The sequence below is a fragment of the Amborella trichopoda genome, chromosome 7 (genome assembly GCF_054954075.1).
Source record: "Amborella trichopoda isolate Santa Cruz 75 chromosome 7, AtrichopodaSantaCruz75HAP2 v2.0, whole genome shotgun sequence".
Lineage (NCBI taxonomy): Eukaryota > Viridiplantae > Streptophyta > Magnoliopsida > Amborellales > Amborellaceae > Amborella > Amborella trichopoda.
In genome coordinates, this window is record NC_142342.1 from 25,240,389 (window position 1) to 25,260,886 (window position 20,498).

At 42.9% G+C, this 20,498-nt stretch overlaps 1 long non-coding RNA gene across 4 annotated transcripts; it reads left to right on the forward strand.

Annotated features, from left to right (window-relative positions):
- The first annotated feature begins 4,700 nt into the window (after positions 1-4,700).
- LOC110006615 (uncharacterized) lies at positions 4,701-14,381 on the forward strand. Of its 4 annotated transcripts, none has more exons than XR_016059974.1 (3): positions 4,708-6,538; positions 6,638-6,757; positions 10,709-10,951. It is a non-coding gene; the product is annotated as an uncharacterized LOC110006615 (long non-coding RNA). The 4 variants fall into 4 exon arrangements; XR_016059975.1 differs by lacking the exons at positions 4,708-6,538; positions 6,638-6,757 and adding exons at positions 7,074-8,324; positions 14,132-14,381 and having other exon boundaries at positions 10,709-10,796; XR_016059973.1 differs by lacking the exon at positions 6,638-6,757 and having other exon boundaries at positions 4,701-6,538.
- Positions 14,382-20,498: the final 6,117 nt, after the last annotated feature.

Genomic DNA, 20,498 nt, shown 5'->3' on the forward strand with positions numbered 1-20,498 from the left:
CGTCGCTTGGGTTCCCTTAGATGCGACTGTAATTTGTAGTTTGTGAGGGGCATTTGAGGGTAGTGTGGTTTATATAAGGGGGTAAAACCCCATTTTCTTCGGTTTTTACCCAGGTTAAGAAAACTTAAACAAAAGTTTCTTAAACAGTGTAGTGCCCAGTTGAAGTTCGGGCAAGCAGTGGGACTCCAGTAAAACTTTTGCAAGAAAGGTTTTCTTCAGACAGTGGGATTCCCGACAATTTTGCAGGGAAGGCCTTTAGCTAGCAGACTTTGCCAAGAATTTGGTGAAGCATTTTCAATAGATGAAATAAGTTAGAAATTTAAGATACCGAAAAGTTTATTTTCTGTTATGCTTGATCTCTTTTTTTTTTATTGCCCCTGTTGGGGGGTCTTTTAACCTGTACGTGTGCAATTGATTCGTCGAAGCATAGCCGGGTACTTTCTTTGCATACACTTTTCAAACTCAATTTTTACAAACTTAGTCCCCTAGTTGTAGGGTGTTTATCTCGAATTTCTGGCTATTGGGTCATCATATGCACACATAGAGATGAGCTTGCCTCATTTTTCTTCAGGGGATCCAGTCGAGAGAAAGACACTCCCAGACTAGCCAATTTCATCATTGGCGAGGTTCACCCATCTCTGATATGTGGTAGGTGGTAGTTATACTCATACAACCATGGAGTGCGTGGCTAGTTTCAAGCCTTCATAAAAGGCGTAGAAAGTCGGCTTCGAGAACAAGGGCAGACGACTAACAGTTTAACCTCTTGTAGTGATGGAGGAAGTCTTTTCTAAGAAGAAGGTTTTGTTTTTTAAAATGGATGGTTTAAAAATCAATTTGAAAGACATTTTCAAAAAGAATAGGCCTTACAGTTTTGCCACCTGTGGCCCCTTTGGTGGCCATTTTCTTTATCAAGTTTTATCCAAAGATGATGAAAGGATTTCCTTGTGGGATAGTGAGAATTCAAAAGTCTCAAAGTTGTCTTTTTACCTTTGGAGCTATCATCTCGTGCTTCGCGGGTCCATGAAGAGTTCTCTGGATTCTTGCCGGGCTTCCATCTTGGAGAAGTCTCGATGTCCTTCCAGGGCTCGTCAAAGTAACTTTGGTCTTCCATTCATGTCACCCTCCCACATCTTTCTGAGATGGTTATGTTGGGAACCTGCAGGGTTTAGGAGGAGTCTTCGTCTTTATGGTCTGCATGTGCAGTATTGTTGAAACTTGCAAGTACTTGTTTGTACTTGAGTGTTTTGCATCAGAAGCTCCTTCTTGGAGATTTTTTTATTTTTTTTCTTTTTACCCGTGATGCCTTTTCAGGTTTTCACCATGTCAAATTTTGTTTCGTTTTTGCATTTTGTTTTTTTTTTTTGTCTTTATGGTGCATTTTTAGGTTTTCACCACTCTTTTGAGCTCGTTATGGGTAGTATTTTCTGAGATATATCGAATTAATGGAGTCATTGAGCTCGTACCCCTCCTGGTTTTTTTTCTTGTAAGAATTGTCTGCGTGCACTCGGGAAGCCACGAATGGCCCCTCCCAATTAGGTTTGAACTTACCTAAAACGGTGTGGATTTGCACAAGTGTGAAAGAGTTTCTTGAGTACCATGTCCCCTGCTTTGAACTGTCGAGGAACAACTGTTCTTTGGTATGCCCTCTTGATCCTACACTGATAAGCAATAATATTTTGTGTTGCTCATAATCGTCTTTTATCCAAATTAATGAGAGCAGCTATTCGTGCTTCGATCTTTTGTTTCTCATCAGAGTTTTTGTGAATAAGCACTCGGAGAGACGGTGTGTCAACTTCAATGGGCAGCACTGCTTTCATACCATACACCAATGAATATGGGGTCATGTAGGTAAGCGTCTTCTCAGTTGTTCAGTAGGCCCATAACGCCTCATTTAGCTTTTGCACCAATCTTTGCCACCTTTTATTATTTTGTCTATTATTTTGAGAAGTCCTTTGTTCGTAGCCTCTGCTTGTCCGTTTCCTTGAGGATAATAAGGTATGGAGAATTTTTGTATTATCTCGAACTTTTTGCACACTTTAGTGACCCTTTCATTTTTACAATTGGATCCATTGTCAATAATGATTGACTCAGGAACATCGAATCTGAATACAATGTTTTTCTTTATGAAACAGACAATATGTTGTCCTTCAATTTTGACAAATGATGCGACCTCTACCCATTTGGTGAAGTACTTTGTAGCCATTAATATAAAACGGAGGCCGTTTGAGGCTTTCGGTGAAATCATTCCGATGATATTAAGACCCCACATAGGAAAGGGCCATATAGGCGGTGTTGAGTTGAGTGGTACGAACGGTGCATGGATGAGGTATCCATAAAGTTGACATTTGGGACAACTCTTAATGACCTTCCAACAATCTTCGGGCATGGTGGTCGAGTAATAGCCTTGGCGCCTAATTTTATGAGCTAAGGCCACTGCTCCAGAGTGACCTTCTTCATTACGTAACTCTGTTAATACTTGTCATTTTCTGGCTGATCGAGACACTGTAGATGGATGCCATCGAAGGATTTCTTGAACAAGAGATCACCTCTTACTAAGAATCCCATAAAAACCCTTTGAAGGGCTTCTTTATCGTTTTTGGTGGCTCATTCGGGGTATAACCCATTTTTAGCAGGAACAAAATATCGTGGAACCATGGTTTTGCCTTAACTAACACATTTGAACCTACGAGAGACATGTCTCTATTGTTATCATTTTCTTGTTCTATTTCTTCTTTGATCTTTGGTGGGGAAGGGTCACGTTTGTTCCTGATGTTGAATGACAGTGTGGTGATTTTTGGAGGAATATCAACCATCAAGGAAAGGGTTCCAAGGGTGTCAGCAAACCGATTATTTTCTCTAGTTACGTGCTGAAAGGTGATTTTCTTAAAATATGGGATCATCTTTTCCACCTTTTCTTGGTGAGGTTTGAGCTTTTCTTCTTTCACCTTCCAAATCCCTTGAACTTGGTTTATAACGAGTAAGGAGTCCCTAATTACTTGTATTTGCTGGATTTTCATTCCTATAGCGTTCTCGAGCCCGGCTATTAAGGCTTTATATTCAGCAATGTGGTACATGGTGTTGGAAGACATTCCATCATCATCGGTCCCACGTCAATAAAGCTTAACAAATAGTAGAAATGTCGATAGTTTCAGAATGGCCCCAGAACTGGTCAAGACTTTCATGAGGATTCCTAAGAGTCTCCTGCCAAGTTTCGTTGCATTCCGACATGTCTAACGTAGCGCAGACTGAGAAACAGTTCGACAGAATCAACCTCTAGCGCCCTGAAACGGACCTTTATAACTAGAACTATATTTTCTGTAGATCAACTTGCCATGGGACCACCGCCATTGGATCCGACACTATAGATATACCTCAAAGGTCAAATTTTAGCTTAAACGAACACTCCAGGAATACGTTATAGGTGAAAGATCGAAACCAGAGGAGTCGCACACTATTCCCGTGAAGCCACCTTGCAACTAAACTCCATTAAAGGGACAGTGATGAACAGTGACTTGCGGCACTTATATCTCCCTCGTTCGAAATTGAATCATGCTCAAACTTGATGGAGCGTGTTTGTCTCGTCGAGACAAGCATTTTGATATGTGGCACGTCTCGCGACGATGCCCGAGCGCGATGAAAAGCCAGAGAGAAGTTGTTGATAAGTAAGAAAGTTGCAGGAAAATCAGCAGCGTTGCACCTCGCTCGATTGGCCAAATCACTCCGCACGTAAGCCCGATCGACACGAAACTAGTTCCATCACGTGCGTAAGGTCTAGGGCTTTCCTAGTTTGACATGATGAACAATCGGATTCCGCACACGAAGCCCACGAAATGACTGTAAATTTGGGCACCGGAATTCCAAATTCCAGCCAAAACTCCACAGTTGCAAAATCTTTGTTCAGACACGGAATCGAGTTGCGTTTATTGCCACGCGATCGTTATGGCATGCTCAGTGTGATCCAATGAAAAAATCACAAAAAACATCAAGGAACGAGTACACTATCGATCCGAAGTTTCATGATTCATCCAAATTTTAAGACCCATGATCGTGCCCTAAAAACACGATCCACGGCTTGAAGTTTGTATCAAATCGATCGTTATGCCCAGCCCTATAAGAAAACAACCATCTTTCGATCAAACGGGCATCAGAACAACCCTGGATCATCTATGAAAAATCATGCACGTTCCAAGGCAGCACATGAACGGTTTTGGAATTCTCCAAATTGTTAAGAATAGGCAAATCTGTCATTTTGTACCTTACTTTTTAATTTCTTTTATATTAATTAAATCTTAATTTCTAACAATCAGGTTTAATTTTGATCAATCCACCCATGTTTGGGCACAATACTATATACCACGTACTATCATTGTACGCAGACTTCACTTGCTTAATAAAATTTTTATCTTCCCTATTGTCGGGTCACGTCTTGGGAGAGAGAGGAAGGAGAGAAATTTTTTGGTCGATACCCTTGGGCTTAACATTTCCTTTCTCTCTCTTCTTTCACAGACAGCGGAAGCTTATCGCCGTTAGTGCTTCACTCTTTCTTCCTCTCTTTTTCTCTCGTCCTTCTTGTGGTCCCACATGACCACTAACCCCCTTTCTTTTTCTTTTTACCCCTACATGACCATTTTTACCCTATGCATCCTCGGGGTTTACTTGCCTCTCCTTTTTTTGGTAGTCCCTCATGTACTTCTTTTTTTGGCATACGGGCGCCCCTTTCCTAACACTATCGCCCTCATCTTCACAGCCGTCCACAACCCACATGGCAGCAACCTGCTACACCCCACCTTTCTCCGCTGCTTCCTTCATCGCAGCCACCACCCATGATCAACCCAAACTCTCCCAGTTCCTTCTCCCATACACACGCGACTGCCCATGACTTTCCCTCTTTCTTTCTCACCCCATCTCTCCCCAGCTCACCGCGTTCTCTCTAATCACTGCCATCCCCAATTCACTGCTGTCTCTATCCCTCATCGCTACCACCAGCAGCCCAACATTTGCTTCCCTCCTCTTCCACCATTACCACCTCAGCCGCTCAACTTCCTCCACCTGCTGCAACCTCTCGCAGCCTCATCTCCCTCGATCACCTGCTGCTACCACTACAGTAGCCATCGTCTCTCCCCTCTCTTCATATCTCCTTGCTCTCAGCCTTCACCTCACCCCTCTTCTTCTCCATGGCCACCATCTGCCTCCTCTCTCTGCCGCCACACTGCCACCAGGTTCTCTTTCTCTCTCTAAGAGTACCTGCAACCTGCTCGCTTCCCACTCTCTCAAATTGCAGCCATTCTCGTTACCTTGATGCTACCATCTCCAGCCACCGCCTCCATCTCTTCCACCTTGCTGCGTCCACCTCCATCTTCGACACTCTGTTCCACCCATCTACAACCACTCGCCCACCTCTTCTTTCCCTCCCGTGACCAAGCTCCGACTTTCTCAGTCACTTCCGCCTCTCCCGCTCTCCAGCCCCTCTCGGTCACCTACTCATTTCGTCCCCACTTGTTTTTTTTTTTCGTTTTCGTTGCTCCCACTTGTGTTTTTTTCGTTTTCGTTGCTTTCTTTTCTTTTCAAAACTTTCAGTCAAACTTTAGTTTCATCCCACTTTTCGTCGCGCTTCGCTCAAGCCCTCGCACCTTAAAAACCCAATGCCCCAACTCTGCATTTGTCTTTCTTAAGCAACTTTATTTATTTTTATTTGACTCCATACCCTCTCGTTCCAATAAAAACCTAATGCCATGTCATCCAAATGACTCAACACTCAACCCTCTCTCTCTCAATCAATTCTTTTTTTTTTATATTATTTTATTAACTTACACCGTTTTACTTCCTCTACCCTTTTTTTTTACTTTATTCCATGATACTATTGCACTTTTATTTCATTCCATTTTATTCCATTCATTTCACCTCACTCACTTTATTACACCATAGCCTACTCTTATTCCATCCATTTATTTTATCATCTCATCTCATTTTATTTCCTCCCAATTTATTTTACTCCACTTCATTTTACTTTGTCCCACTTCATTTTATTTATTTTAGTTTATTTAATTCTAATTCCATTTTATTTAATTCACCTACTTCCTTTTCCTTTCATCTTATTTTCCATCATTTTTATTTCACCTTCACTTTTATTTTCACTTTCGTCTCTCTCGTTCTCTCAATCGCTTGTTTGACCAGAGGGCAGGTTGAACCTCGCGCTCGTGCGAGACTTGTCGTCGAGCAGTATTGCTGTCGTGCCAGTCTGAGTTACCGTGCCCGTCTTGCTGCCACAACAGATTTGCTTTTATGTCAAGCCGATCGATGTTGATTTTGACATCGCGAAGCCTTGTCGTCGCGCCAGTCTGAGTTACCGTGCCTGTCTTGCTACCACGTAAAGTAGATTACCGGATCAATTTTGCCATCGTGCCAGACTAGCTGTTAGGATAGTCTCGTCGTCGAGCAATATTGCCGTCGCAGCCGGTCTGAGTTACCATGCCCGTCTTGCTGCCATGTCAGACCAGCCGTTGCGCCAGTCCTGTCACTGGATCAATCAAGTCACCTGGTCGAACTTCTTCTCTCATTTTCATTTCTTTTATCTTTGTATGGCAAGGCAGGGTCCTGTGACCACACCTCTATTTTGACATGTGTGTGTGCTTGCAAGAAAGGAGAAATAGGTCAAGGGAGGCGATTCCAAACCGGTCGTAGGCCATGGGGGCTTTCCAACGTGATCTAAGAGGGCACCCACGAGAGTCAGCCCAAGTGTGTCACGGACCCATGTGAGGTAAGTCTCGCCTCACAACCCAAATTCCTCTCTCACTAGTTGGACACTTGCCCTTGTTTTGTGAACAAGATTCCCGAGAGAGTGATCTCAGATCCCGATTCTTTTGAACCCAAGACACGTGTCACCTGATTACCTAGATCTGGGAAGGCGAGATCGAGGCACCTAACCGGCTTGGCGATTCCACTGGGGATACGCTACCCCATCATTGGATCGTTCTTGTTTGACTTTCCTTTCTCTTTATTCCTGCTCACTATACACAGACCTATCTCTAGGGTTACTTAACCCCTTCATCAGAGTCAAGGGTTTCGTAGTCCACGCACTCATGAGTCTTCATTGGGAACAGGTTCCGTGAACCTCATGCAAGACCTTTCTCCTGAGCATCGACCCTGTGTTGCGTTCTCAGTTCATCACCTGGGTAAAGGTGAGGATAGACTTACAAGTCCCTCACTCCCTACGTCCTTGCAATGGTGGACCTTCTGCCAACGCACCTTGCATTGGTGGCACATATGAGACCACACAAAGCACACACCCTGCTACCGGCATTTCACACGCTGTTCCCACTGCTTGGGGCAGCCCGAAGGTTGCCGCTCCCTCTCCCGCGACTGACAATTCATTTGTCATAACTCATGCGGGTCACCCCGAGGCTACCCCCCATTCTCTATCACTTTGAGCCCCTATAACAAGAGGCTCAACACCTAGGAGGAGGTGGCTCTGAAGCCACTACCTCGCACACACTCATCAAAGCTAGGGAACCATCCATGCAAGCCACAACTTGAAGCAACCCACCAGAGCAAGGGAACCATCCATGCAAGCCACACCCTGTGCGCGTCGAGGTGTAGCGCCGCACGTGAGTTGGGCTAGCAACGACTATGTTGTGTGCAGTGCCGACGGTGTTGTGTGCAGTGTCGACTGTGTTGTGTGCAGCGCCGACTGTGTTGTGTGCAGCATCGACTGTGTTGTGTACAGCGCCGGCTGTGTTGTGTGCAACACCGGCTATGTTCTGTCTAGTGCTGCTCTGTGGTGTGCATCACCGACTGTGTGGTGTGCAGCGCTAGCTATGTTGTGTATAGCACTGACTATATTGTGCGCAGCACCGGCTGTGTGGTGTGCAGCGCCGGCTATATTGTGTGTAGCGCCGGCTGTGTGATGTGCAGTGCTGGCTTTGTTGTATGTAGCGCCAGCTATGTGGTGTGCAGCATCGGCTGTGTTGTGTGCAACGCCGGCTGTGTGGTGTATAGCACCAGCTGTGTTGTGTGTAGTGTCGGCTGTGTAGCGTGCATGGGCAGCGAACGCCACGTGTCCCTTGCTTGTTGTTTAGTGTGCCTTGAGCTTGCCACTTGTTGACCATGTAAGCCCATGTTTGCCACTTGTGAACTCTTAAACACCACTTGTCACTTGCTGCCCTTTCCTCTCTTACAAATAAAGCCCTTTTTATCTCTCCAAGGACTTTTGTTCTCTCTCACTCTCCCATGTCCTTATTCTCTCTACCACACATAGAGCCTCAAGCTTTGGGAGCTTTACCTTTGAAGGGGATCTTGGTGGGAGGTAAACTTCGAGTTGTTGTGAGGTTAGTGGATCCATCACCATTGCATTATAGTCATAGGGATGCATGAGTTTTATGCTTGTGAGATGAGTAATGAATGTGTGAGTGATATATAAATTCCTTTTGCCTTGTTCACTGAATTTTGGGATTTTTGTTCTATAATGGAACTGGATGCTGAGAATGAATGTATGATTCTTAGATTGTGCAAGAAATGCATGTTATGTGTGTTCTTTGTGAGAGGATTGTTGTTATCATGTTCTTTACCATCGAATGAAGGTTATGAAATGTGTTCTTGAAACATGTTATATGCTACTGTGAAATTCTAGAACTATGTGTGTTCTTGAAAGAGACTTTTGAATAGACAAACAAAGGCTGATTGATCTCAAATCACCACCATTAAAAATATATGCGAGTATAGTAAAATGTTCAATTTTACCCAATGCCCAAATTATTTATAAAAATGAAGTTATGATTCAAAATGTATGAATAGGTCAATGTTGGTTGTTTTCCAGAATTTTCACTGACACTGCTATGGTTACTGGTTTTAACTAGCCAAACGAGGTCTAGTTTTCAGTCAAACCACTGCCATTTGAATGGCCTTTGAGTGGACTAAAACTTGCATGTAAAAATTAGTTTGAAATTCACTTTAGATTAGAAGTTATACACCATTTTATGAAGATATGTTACTGTAGACAATATTGATAAAATTTAGAACTATTACCTTGTTTGGAAAGAATCTTTGAACCACCAAATGGAGTTGAAATACTTTCAAATTTGCTTGTTAGAAAGATATATGTCTTGGCTTAAACTTATATTTTGAAACCGTCACAAGTCGCTTCACAGTTTGGGAATTATAGTGTTATGAAGCAGGGTACGTTGCTGCCCCCTGTACACAACAGGTTACAGCTGGTAAACTGGCATCTCTTTGAACCTTTATGACGCCAAACGAGGTCAAACCACCCCCATTTAAAACCCTATTTACGAGTATTTAGAACCCTATTTACGACTAGATGTCATGGCTTGGAATTGTAGTTGTAACACTTGTTCTGTGATATGGACACTGTTATTATGTGAGACTGATATTGTCATTCCATAATATTGATACTATCATTATGTAGTATTGATACTGTTGTTCTATGATAATTAGCATGACCATTATGTGACATTGATACTGTCTGATTCTGTTATATGAATACTATGATATGTGTTATGACCACTATGCAATGGGTCCTCTATTGGTAGTGGGGTATACTGTAGCGGAATATATGACTTCTGAGTGCGCATGAGGTGATATGTAGCCGTTGGCATACTATGTATGTGAATGGGTACCTATTGTGTGAAGGATGCTACAGTGCTACTTACGTGATATGTGAATGGGTACCTACTGTGTGAATGATGGTACCTTACTGCTTACATGATACGTGAATGGGTACATACCGTGTGAATGATGGTACCATGCTGCTTACGTAACATGTGAATGGGTACTTACTGTGTGAATGATAGTACCGTGTGGCTTACATGATATGTGAATGGGTACCTACTATGTGAATGATAGTACCGTGCGACTTGCATGATATGTGAATAGGTACCTACTGTGGGAATGATGGTACCGTGTTGCTTACGTGATATATGCCTACAGTGTGAATGATGGAACCGTGCTGCTTACGCGACATGGGAATGGGTACCTACTATGCGAAGGATGGTACTGTGCTGCTTATGTGTTGTGTGAATGGGGATCTACTGTGTGAATGATCGTGCTGGCAGCTAAGATCTTTCCTTAACTCCCCATGACAGGATAGGAGTCAGGATGTGAATATGAATAATTAGGATGGTCGCGCCCCCCTGATTTATATGGGCACAGCGCCATGGGTCCCCCTTTGGTAGTTGGATATTGTAATACTGTGACTGTTATGTGATTACTTGGCATGTTTTGAGCATGTCACATGGCAAAGTGAGGTACGCATGGGGTGACATGTGATTTTCTTAGCAATGCCTTATGCCTGTTACATCGTCCGAGATGGGTAGTCGCTTGAGTTATGGGATGGACTTGAGATATATGATTTATCTGAGTTATATGATTGATTTGCGAGATATGGGATTGGCTTGATAGATAGGGCTAGAGAGTGGGGTGTATCTGTTGATTGTTTTATGCTCTCTTGTTTGTGTTGATTGGTTGAGATTGATGGATTGCTAGTGAATGAGATCTGATAGCTTATATTATGCCTGCTCTACCATGAAAATCATCATTCTATAATTGTGGCATAATTGTGATGCACAATTCCTGTTTTATGAGTATGACATAGAACCTTGGGCATTGTTGTGATATTATGTTTTTAGGCAGGGAAGCCTGATGCTGTGATCTACTTACTGTGATTTTTTAGTTCATTCCTTTGTTTCCATTCTTGTAGATTTTCCGCTACAGGTCGAGGACGGTGGGAGGTGATCGAGTTTGGTGAACTGAAAGCCAGTGCTCGACGAGTGGATCTCTATTCTTGTGTAGGTGTTTGTTAATTGTCGGGCATGCAATGGTTGTTTATGAAGTTATGTATTTTGTGGTCAGGCATGTAGTGCCTTGGATGAATTGTAATATTCTGGATACTGTACTTATGACTTTTGGAGACTCTATATGGATATGAAATGGTTTTAAATTATCCAGCTTTTGTTGTTGTTTCTTGTGGAGGTTTGTGCTTTTTCTTGGGTTTTTCTTTGATTCCACACCTTTAACACGTGTTGATGCCACTCCCACCTGAGTGACGTACATAACCTTCGATCGCGATCCCACACTCTGTCACCCTCCAATAATGGACGGTAGGGGTCAGGGGGCGGGGTCGTGACAGTTTCGGTATCATAACAACCAGGATAGGTTCCTTGGCTTAGGGAGCTTTTAGGAGCATCATTAGAGTGGTTTTAGAATGGAGTAGTGACTGGGTATTCCTATGACTAGGTTGAAGATGCCGAGAGATCGTGGCTACTATGCGAGTTCCAGCAATTATAACACTGCCTCGATGAATTTTGTAGAACTTTGGGGGCCTTGACACAGATGATGAAGGAAGCAATGCCAGCCCTATCCACCCTTACCTCAAGACAGAATGATAGTAACCTGAGAGAGAGGTTTAAGAGGCTGGCACTACCAACTTTCTTAGGATAGGGAGGTGTAGAGAAAGCAGAGAGATGGCTAATTCAAGTGGAAAAAATATTTAAAGTCCTCTAGTGCTCAGATAAGCAAAAGTTGAGACTAGGTGTCTTCATGTTAGAAGGGGATGCCGAACATTGGTGGCGTTCGGTCCAGCAAGCCTGGGAAGAGCATGAGATACTACCTACTTGGGAAGGATTTTTAGAGGCCTTCAATGAAAATATTTTCCTTAATCAATAAAAGAAAGGAAGGAGGTTCAATTCAAAGAGCTACAATAAGGGAATCTAACCATTGATAAGTATGTGGCTAAATTTTCAGAGTTATCCCGATACGCGTCATATATCATCAACACAGAGGCTAAGAAGGCAAGCAAGTTTGAGAGAGGTTTGCGGCTCGATATCAGATGGAGAGTTTTGTCAGCCAATCTTAAGGCTTTCTCTCATTGGTGGGCTTGGCTGGGAAGGTGAAAAAGGACTGTGACGAATATCAACTAAGGGAAGAGAAGCGAAGGACAGGGCCTCAGCCCTCTGGTGGTCCACGAGAAAAGGGAAGTTGGAGGAATGGAAAGACCCAAAAGACCTCCCGGGGTGACGTCAAACAGAGCCAGCTCATGTATTGCACCTCTTGCAGGAACCCGGGCTATGCAGCTTCTGAGTGCTGGCTGAAGACCAGGACATGTTACAACTATGGCAAGTCAGGCCACCTGATTAGAGACTGCCTGATATTGAAGGATGAACCAAACCCAAGACTCAGGGTCGGGCCTTTGCACTCATCGGGGAAGGAGTTAAAGCCCCGACATTGGGGAACTACGAGTGTATTTTGATTGGAATGTAGAATCTAAAGTTTTATTAGATCTTGTTTCTTCTCACTATTATTGTAGTACCATGTTTTGACATATCTAATGAAATTTGGACCGTTACTGCATGATTATGCTTAAATTGTTGCAACTGATTTGGGGGATGCTTAGAGACCCCTTTATTATGATACGACCTGTGTGGCCAATTGTGTGATGAATGGAATGTGATGTGTGAAACATGATTTGATTGTAGCGAGTGCTATGAGGTTTTGGGAGCATACTGCATGACCCTAGTTGATATTGTGATTGTGATAGTTAGGTGCCTGCTTTGAGCCTAATGTAGGGCTCAACTTTGTGATTTGTTAGGTGCCTACTTTGAGTGTATTGTAGGGCCTGACCTTGTGATAGCTAGGTGCCTTATTTGCGCGTATTTTAGGGCCTGACTTTGTGATTTGTTAAGTGCCTACTTTGAGCATATTGTAGACCCTGACCTTATGATAGTTACATGCCTGCTTTGAGGGTATTGCAGGGCCTGACTTTGTGATTTGTTAGGTGCCTACTTTGAGTGTATTATAGGGCCTGACCTTGTGATAGTGAGGTGCCTGCTTTGAGCGTATTACAGGGCCTGACTTTGTGTTTTTCAGGTGCCTACGTTGAGCATATTGTAGGGCCTGACCTTGTGATAGTTAGGTGCCTACTTTGAGCATAATGTGGGGTCTGACTTTGTGATTTATTAGGTGCCTACTTTGACGGTACTGCCTGACTTTGTGATTTGTTAGGTGCCTACTTTGAGCGTATTGTAGGGCCTGACCTTGTGATAATTAGGTGCCTGCTTTGAGCTTATTGTTGGGATTAACTTTGTGATTTGTTAGGTGCCTACTTTGAGCATATTGCAGGGTCTGACTTTGTGATTTGTTAGGTGCCTGTTTTGAGCGTATTGCAGAGCTTGACTTTGTGATTTGTTATGTGCCTACTTTGAGCGTATGGTAGGGCCTGACCTTGTGATAGTTATATGCCTGCTTTGAGTGTATTACAAGGCGTGACTTTGTGATTTGTTAGTTGCCTACTTTGAGCGTATTGTAGGGTCTGACCTTGTGATAGTTAGGTGCTTGCTTTGAGAATATTATAGGGCCCGACTTTGTGATTTGTTAGGTGCCTATTTTATGGTGCGACTCTGTGATTCTGTGGTGCATGCTTTGAGCATATTGCATGACCGCGACCAAGATTGTAGGGTTCTTACTTTGAGCATATTGTAGGACCCGACTATTGTGATTGATACTGATAGGGTACCTACTTTGAGCATATTGTAGGACCTGACTATTGTGATTTATACTGATGGGAAGGGCCTGACCTTATGATGGATAGTAGTGAGGCCCCTGCTTTGGGCGTAATGTAGGGCCTGACCTTATGTGATTACTTGGCATGCTTTGAGCATATTGCGTGGCCTTTACTGACACTAGTGAGGTGCGCACAGGGTGACGTGATTTTCCCGGCAATGCCTTGTGCAAGTTACATCTCCCGAGATGGATAGTCGTCTGAGTTATGGGATTGACCAGAGATATATAATTTACCTAAGTTATATGATTGATTTATGAGATATGAGATTGGCCTGATAGATAGGGCTAGAAAGTGGGGTGTGTTTGTTGATTTTGTTATACTCTCTTGTTTGCGTTGATCTGTTGAGATTGATGGATTGCTCATGTATGATATCTGATATCTTATATTGTGCCTGCTCTACCATGAAAGGCATCATTCTATTATTGTGATGCACGATTCCTATTTTATGAGTATGGCATATAACCTTGAGCACTATTGTGATATTATGTGTTTAGGCAAGGAAGCATAATGCTGTGATCTACTTATTGGGCTTTTTAGCTAATTCCTTTGCTTCTATGCTTATAGATTGTCCGCTGCAAGTCGAGGACAGCTAGAGGTGATCGTGTTTGGTGGACTGATAGCCCATGCTCTACGAGTGGATCTCTATTCTTGTGTTGGTGTTTGTTAGTTGTCGGCCATGCAGTGGTTTGTTTTATGAAGTTATGTATTTTGTTGTCAGGCATGTAGTGCCTTGGATGAATTGTAATATTCTGGATACTGTACTTATGACTTTTGGAGACTGTATATGGATATGAAATGGTTTTAAATTATCTCACTTTTGTTGTTGTTTCTTGTGGGAGTTTGTGCTTGTTCTCGTGTTTTGCTTTGATTCCACACCTTTAACACTTGTTGATGCCACTCCCACCTGAGTGATGTACACGACCTCCGGTCGCGATCTTGCACCCTATCGCCCTCCGACATGGGATGGTAGGGGTCAGATGTCGGGGTCGTGACACAGCCTCCTACACATCTCTTCCTACATCCTTCATCACGAGCCCCTAGTTAAAAGACAAAACCCCTTTGAGGTGTCCTCCCAAATCAAGGTGTACCTCGGTTCCGACTGCGAGGTTTCGTAGCAAAGCATGTAACCATCAAGGCGTGCGATTTCCTCTATAAGGCCATATCACAAAGAGGTGTAACACAGTTTCAACTGTGAGGTTTCGAATCATAGTATGCAACTGTCAAAGCATGTGATTTCCTCTATAAGGCCATACCACAATTTTGATTGTGAAGCTTCGAAGCATAGCATGCGATCGTCAAGGCATGCGACCACCTCTACAATGTCATATCACAAAGAGGTGTATCATAGTTTCGACCGTGAGGCTTCAAAGCAAAGTATGCAAGGCATGCACTCGCTTCTACAAAGCAAAATCTCAAAGAGGTGTACCACAGTCTCAACAATATACCCCTACACCTGATATGGTGCTTTCACCACCCATTGTAACCCCATTACCGATGAGTGTGTTCTACCACTATCCCTAGTGGGGTTACACATGTGCTCTGGCCTGTCATCCCTAGTGGAGTTACATGAAGCCTCATCCTTCACCCCAAGGAACGACATTCCCTTACTATGGTATGGTTCGTGTTGCATGACCTTAAACTGCACGGCCATGGTCTAGATGCACGACCCTAAAATGTGTGGTCCAAACTATATGACCCTAAACTGTAGCAGAGATCTTGTCATACGCCCTTAAACTGCATGGTCCTACTTGCATGACTCTAAACCGCATAACCATGTCCAAACTATATGACCTTAAACTGTAGCGGAGGTCTAGTTGCATGACTGTAAACTGCATGGTCCTAGCCGCATGACTTTAAACTGCATAGCCATGGTTCGAGCTACAAGACCTTAAAACTGTAACGCACAACGTGACAAATAGTCCATATGCATGACCTAAATTGTGAAATGGGCGCATTGCTTCACCAGGTGTATTCCATCAACATCCTCAGTCGAGTTAGACGTATTCCATCAACATCCACAGTGGAGTTAGGCGTATTCCATCAACATCCCTAGTGGAGTTAGGTTTATGTAAAAGAAAAGGTGGTTCATCTTACCCCTTCAATCCCCAATGGGTCTGTTTCACACCAACATCCCCAGTAGGAGTCACATCCTATTATGACCCACTATCCATAGGGAGTTATGGTGCCAATGGGGTTGCATTTGTGCTCTGGCTTGTCATTCTCAGCAGAGTTACATGCATACCATTACTCGTTATCCCCGGGGAGTCACACTTGCCCTCTTAATCCCTAGTGAAGTTCGTCTCCGTTTGCCACTCCTCGTAAGGCCACCGTCTTCATCTTAAGGCTCTCTGCTTGTGTATAGCCTTAGCTATTTTTATCCCCAAGAAGTCAAATTACTATCCACAGGCTTATGCAGCTTCACCTACATAGCGACCCACACCTTGGTCAGTGCTGCATGACCTTAAACTACACAGCCTTGGTCTTAGCCGCATGACCCTAAACTGCATAGCCATGGTCCATGCTGCATGACCTTAAACTGCATAGCCATGGTCCTTGCTGCATGACCTTAAACTGCACAGCCATGGTCCGTGCTACATGACCTTAAACTGCACAGCCATACTCCATGCTGCATGACCTTATACTGCATAGCCACGGTCCATGCCGCATGACCTTAAACTGCACAGCCATGATCCATGCTGCATGACTTTAAACTGCACATCCATGATTCGCATTACATGACCCTAAACTGCACAACCGTGGTCCAAACTATATGACCCTAAATTATAGCGAAGATCTAGTTGCACGACTTTAAACTACCTAGTCCTAGCTGCATAACTATAAACTGCATAGCCACGGTCCGAACTATACGACCATAAACCATAGTCTACATCCTAGCTGCATGACATTAAAAGCCTAAGCATCATAGTCCAAACTATTTGACCTTAAACTGTAGCGGAGGTCTAGTTGCAAGACCTTAAACTGCCTGGTCCTAGTTGCATGACTTTAAACTACATAAGCACGGTCCAAGCTATATGACCTTAAACCATAGCGCGCATCTTGGCACGCCTTAAACACACCACATACGTGCACACCCCCTTTATGTGCACTTTCATTGACACTTTCCTTAACTGACCCAATCGTGTGCGCGCACCACCTTCATCTTTTCCCCAGTGAACCCATTAACTTCACAATCACTATTCATCATTCCCCAGTGAGTCTCACCCATGCTCACAAAATGGAAAACCATCTCGCCGTCAGTTAGTGGGTCACCACTTTCACCTACCATTCATACAACATCCATCTTTCATAGGTAGCCTCATGCCATCTCCCCGAAGTGAGTCAAAACCATAACCATACTCACTCTATGGCCTCCACAGACTGTCATTCATCACTACTACGGTCCAGCTGTATGACCCTAAACTATAGTGCATGTCCTGGCAACATGACGTTGAAAGGCTTCGCACAGGTCTCGAAGGTATGACCCTAAACACGCCTTCACAAAAAAATGGGCATGGTGTATACCTGGACAAGGGAATACCATGAGTAAAAATGACGAATGGGCATAGTCACTAAACCATGAGTAAAATATTTTTGTAAAAACAAAAACCCAAGCACGGTTAAAACCCCAAAAGGGCACCGTGAGAAAAAACGAATGAAAAGGGCACTCCCGGTCCAGTGTGTGTTGGAGTGTGTAAAGAATCACACAGTTAAAATAAAGTCAGCCACACAATGCATACAAACAATAAAGTAAATAAGTGAGCGCTCGGCACTGATCTTACCAAGCGATGTGCGCTTCGAGCCAAAAATCGTGCGAAGCACAGTATAGATGGAGGGATAAGTAACCCCTCAAAAAGTAAACTCAGAACAATGAGACCAAGCACAGTCCGTGCTAAGTCGAGCAGCTCTCGATGTATTTATTTTTATTTTTAAATTTTTTTATTTTTTTTTAAATTTGATGGAATACAATTAAAATAAGCATGGTGAAAGCAGCGAAAACATGGTTTCAGTTAAAATTAACAAACTAAAATAAAATAAAAAAGTCGAAAATAACACAGACCTATCTAAAGAAAATATTCTTTTTATATTCTTAAAAAAATTATTTTAAGTAAAAAATTGGTCAACAAGGATCCAAAAGTCCCTAGAATAGGCCCGTGGGGTCCCAAAATTTTTGGGACACTTGCAGTTGGGCGACACTACTGGTGTCGCCCTTGCAAGGTGGGCGACACTGCTAGGTCGCCCAAAAACATTTTTTATTTTTTATTTATTATTTTTTTCTTGTTAATATTGATGAAATAAGACTATGTTAAACTTGGAAGAAGCAGAAAAAAAAATCTTTAAGATGAAATAAATTAAAATTGAGTAAAGAAAAAGTGTAAACATAACACTAAAATGTTTTTTGGTATTTTTAAAAATTTTATTTTGCTCTGAAATTTTGTGATTAGTCACAAAAGAGACCCTAGAAATGATCTAAAAAGTTTCAAAAAATTATGAAACTTTTGAATTTGGGCAACACGGGGAGTGTCGCCTGAATCTGGGCGGCATTGGTGGTGTCGCTCAGGCGACACTGTTGGTGTCACCCAGAAAAATCAGGGTCTCGCAGAACCAAACCCCTGGATCCTGGTTACTACCAACTTCTGGGACTTTTTGTGACTGAACACGGTGAAAAATAGTGAATAAAATTTGTATTTTAGCACTTGGATCAAGCTCAAAATGCCCCACGATGGGCGCCAAACTGTTTACGATGAAACTATGACAGATCTTCAGATGAAGTTCCCTCGTATTTTGACACCTTAAACTTATAAAAATGAAAGAAAGAAAGTTGTAAAGAAAGTGGGACAAATCGAATTCAGGTTTGAGACTAGATCTGCCTGGCAACGAGCAGATCTACTCTCAGATCTGTGGCAGAGCTAGCATGTTCCAAGACATTACAAAATATGATTTTTAAGCAAAATGAAAAGATCAAAATGAAATGAAAATAATAAAGTAGAAGAAGTAAAATGAAGGAAATGATACCGAACAGGGCCAGATGGCCCGGGACTCCCAAACCTTCTAGAGCTTGCCCCTATCAGAACCGGTCATCTTTTGCCTCGCTGATTCAGATGTGGACCGGCTAGTCTCTAGTGCAAAGGGTTAGATCTAGGGTTGTTGTACCCTAGGTCTAGTTCTGATCTAGGGTTCTAATACCCTAGGTCTAGGTTTCCTCAAGCTTAAGGGTTAGGGTTTCAAGACGCTAGGTTTTTTTGAAGCTATCTTTAGGGTTCTAATCTCTCTCAGGTTTTTGATCTCCATCCCCCATCAAATGGCCACGAAAAGAGGCTTTATCGGGGTCAAAATTCGTTGGGAAGGATATATTCATGTAACAAACACATCCCCATCCAAAAATCCAAGTTTTGAAGGTCTTGAATCTGGGCGACACTAGGCGGTCGCCCAAGTCAAACTTGGTCAAAATTGATATTTTAAACTTTGGGTGTGTTCTTTAGCTTTTTGTGAAGCTACCAGAAATAATTTGGGTCAAAAAGGATTTTTTTACTATTTTTAATGATTGTTTGGTAAAACATGACATTTACAAAAATCTAAGTGAAAACAGGGTTTTTGCAGGTTTCGGACATGCAGATTGGTTATGGGTCACAAGATAGGTTGTATGAACTATGAATTTGGGTTTAATCAGTTAAGTTTAGTCTTAAGGGTTAAGAAAACCACCAAATTTTCAAGATTTAAAATGGAGTGTCTACACACACATCAATATTTCATGTTATATCTTTCTTATAAACTGCTATGAGAGTTAAAATGGAAATGTTCCTCTTTGATAGGTTCGGTGAGTGAGTGATTCCGGTATGATTTAGGATTGGGAGCAGGGCAAGTCCTTTCACTACTGAAACACTATGTAACGGGGTAATGGAGACAAAGAAAGAATCATAATTCTAAAGAAAACTAACTCAGGACGATTACAACTCGAGTAAAAGGGTGCCAAAGAAATAATGTCTCTTATAACCTCAATTTATTGTGCAATAAGGTAGTTAGAGCAGTAACCCCAGAATTAAGCTTCTAAGACACTTCCTTGTTATACCCTGGATTAAGTGTTTCAAGCGATGAGAAAGACGATTGATGGGATAGAGGGGGAGATTTGAATGGCTAAGCGCAAGTGTTTGAGTGTGATATGAGTGAGGCATGAAGAATGCACGTTAAAGCGCCGCTGAACGGGTGCGCGTCAAAGCGCAGGTGGACAGGGAGGCGTGAAAGCATGGAAGGACAAGTGCGCGTGAAAGTGCAGGTGGACGGGTGCACGTCAACGCGCAGGGGGACGAGTGCACGTTAAAGTGCGAGTGGACAGGTGCACGTGAAAGTGTAGGTAGACAGATGCGCATCAAAGGGCGAGGGGCTATTGTACATCATTTTTGACATATCTACATCCCTGGCGCAAATAAGAAGAGAGCCAGTGACAACCTAGTCTTGTTAGTACCCAAGACACCGCTAGATCAAAGAACATTGCAGAATAAACCTAACACTAGGCAACCTTGGAAAAAGTACCATCACACTACAAAGAGACCTTATAAATACAACCCTAAGCTAGGGGCTTCAAAATAGTACCAAGCCACCATTGTGGCATCCAGAACATCAAAAAATCCCTAGGGATCAAATTTGGCCTCAATCGGACCTCTCAGGAATATTTTGGGCCCAAATTACATTAAACGAGTAAAGGCATACACTATTGCGGTGGGGCCTTACCAAAACCAGTCCCCAATCATGGAGGTCGTGATCTTCACCTCATGGGATGACTTGCAAAACACCCTTATGTCATTTGATTGAAGTCAGAGCAAGCTCAAAATCAAACACAAGATAGGTCTCGACGACCCGGTCATTTTGACATATGGCACGCGTCGTGACATGACTCAGAATCAATGTTTTTCTACACAAAAGATGAGTTTGAAAC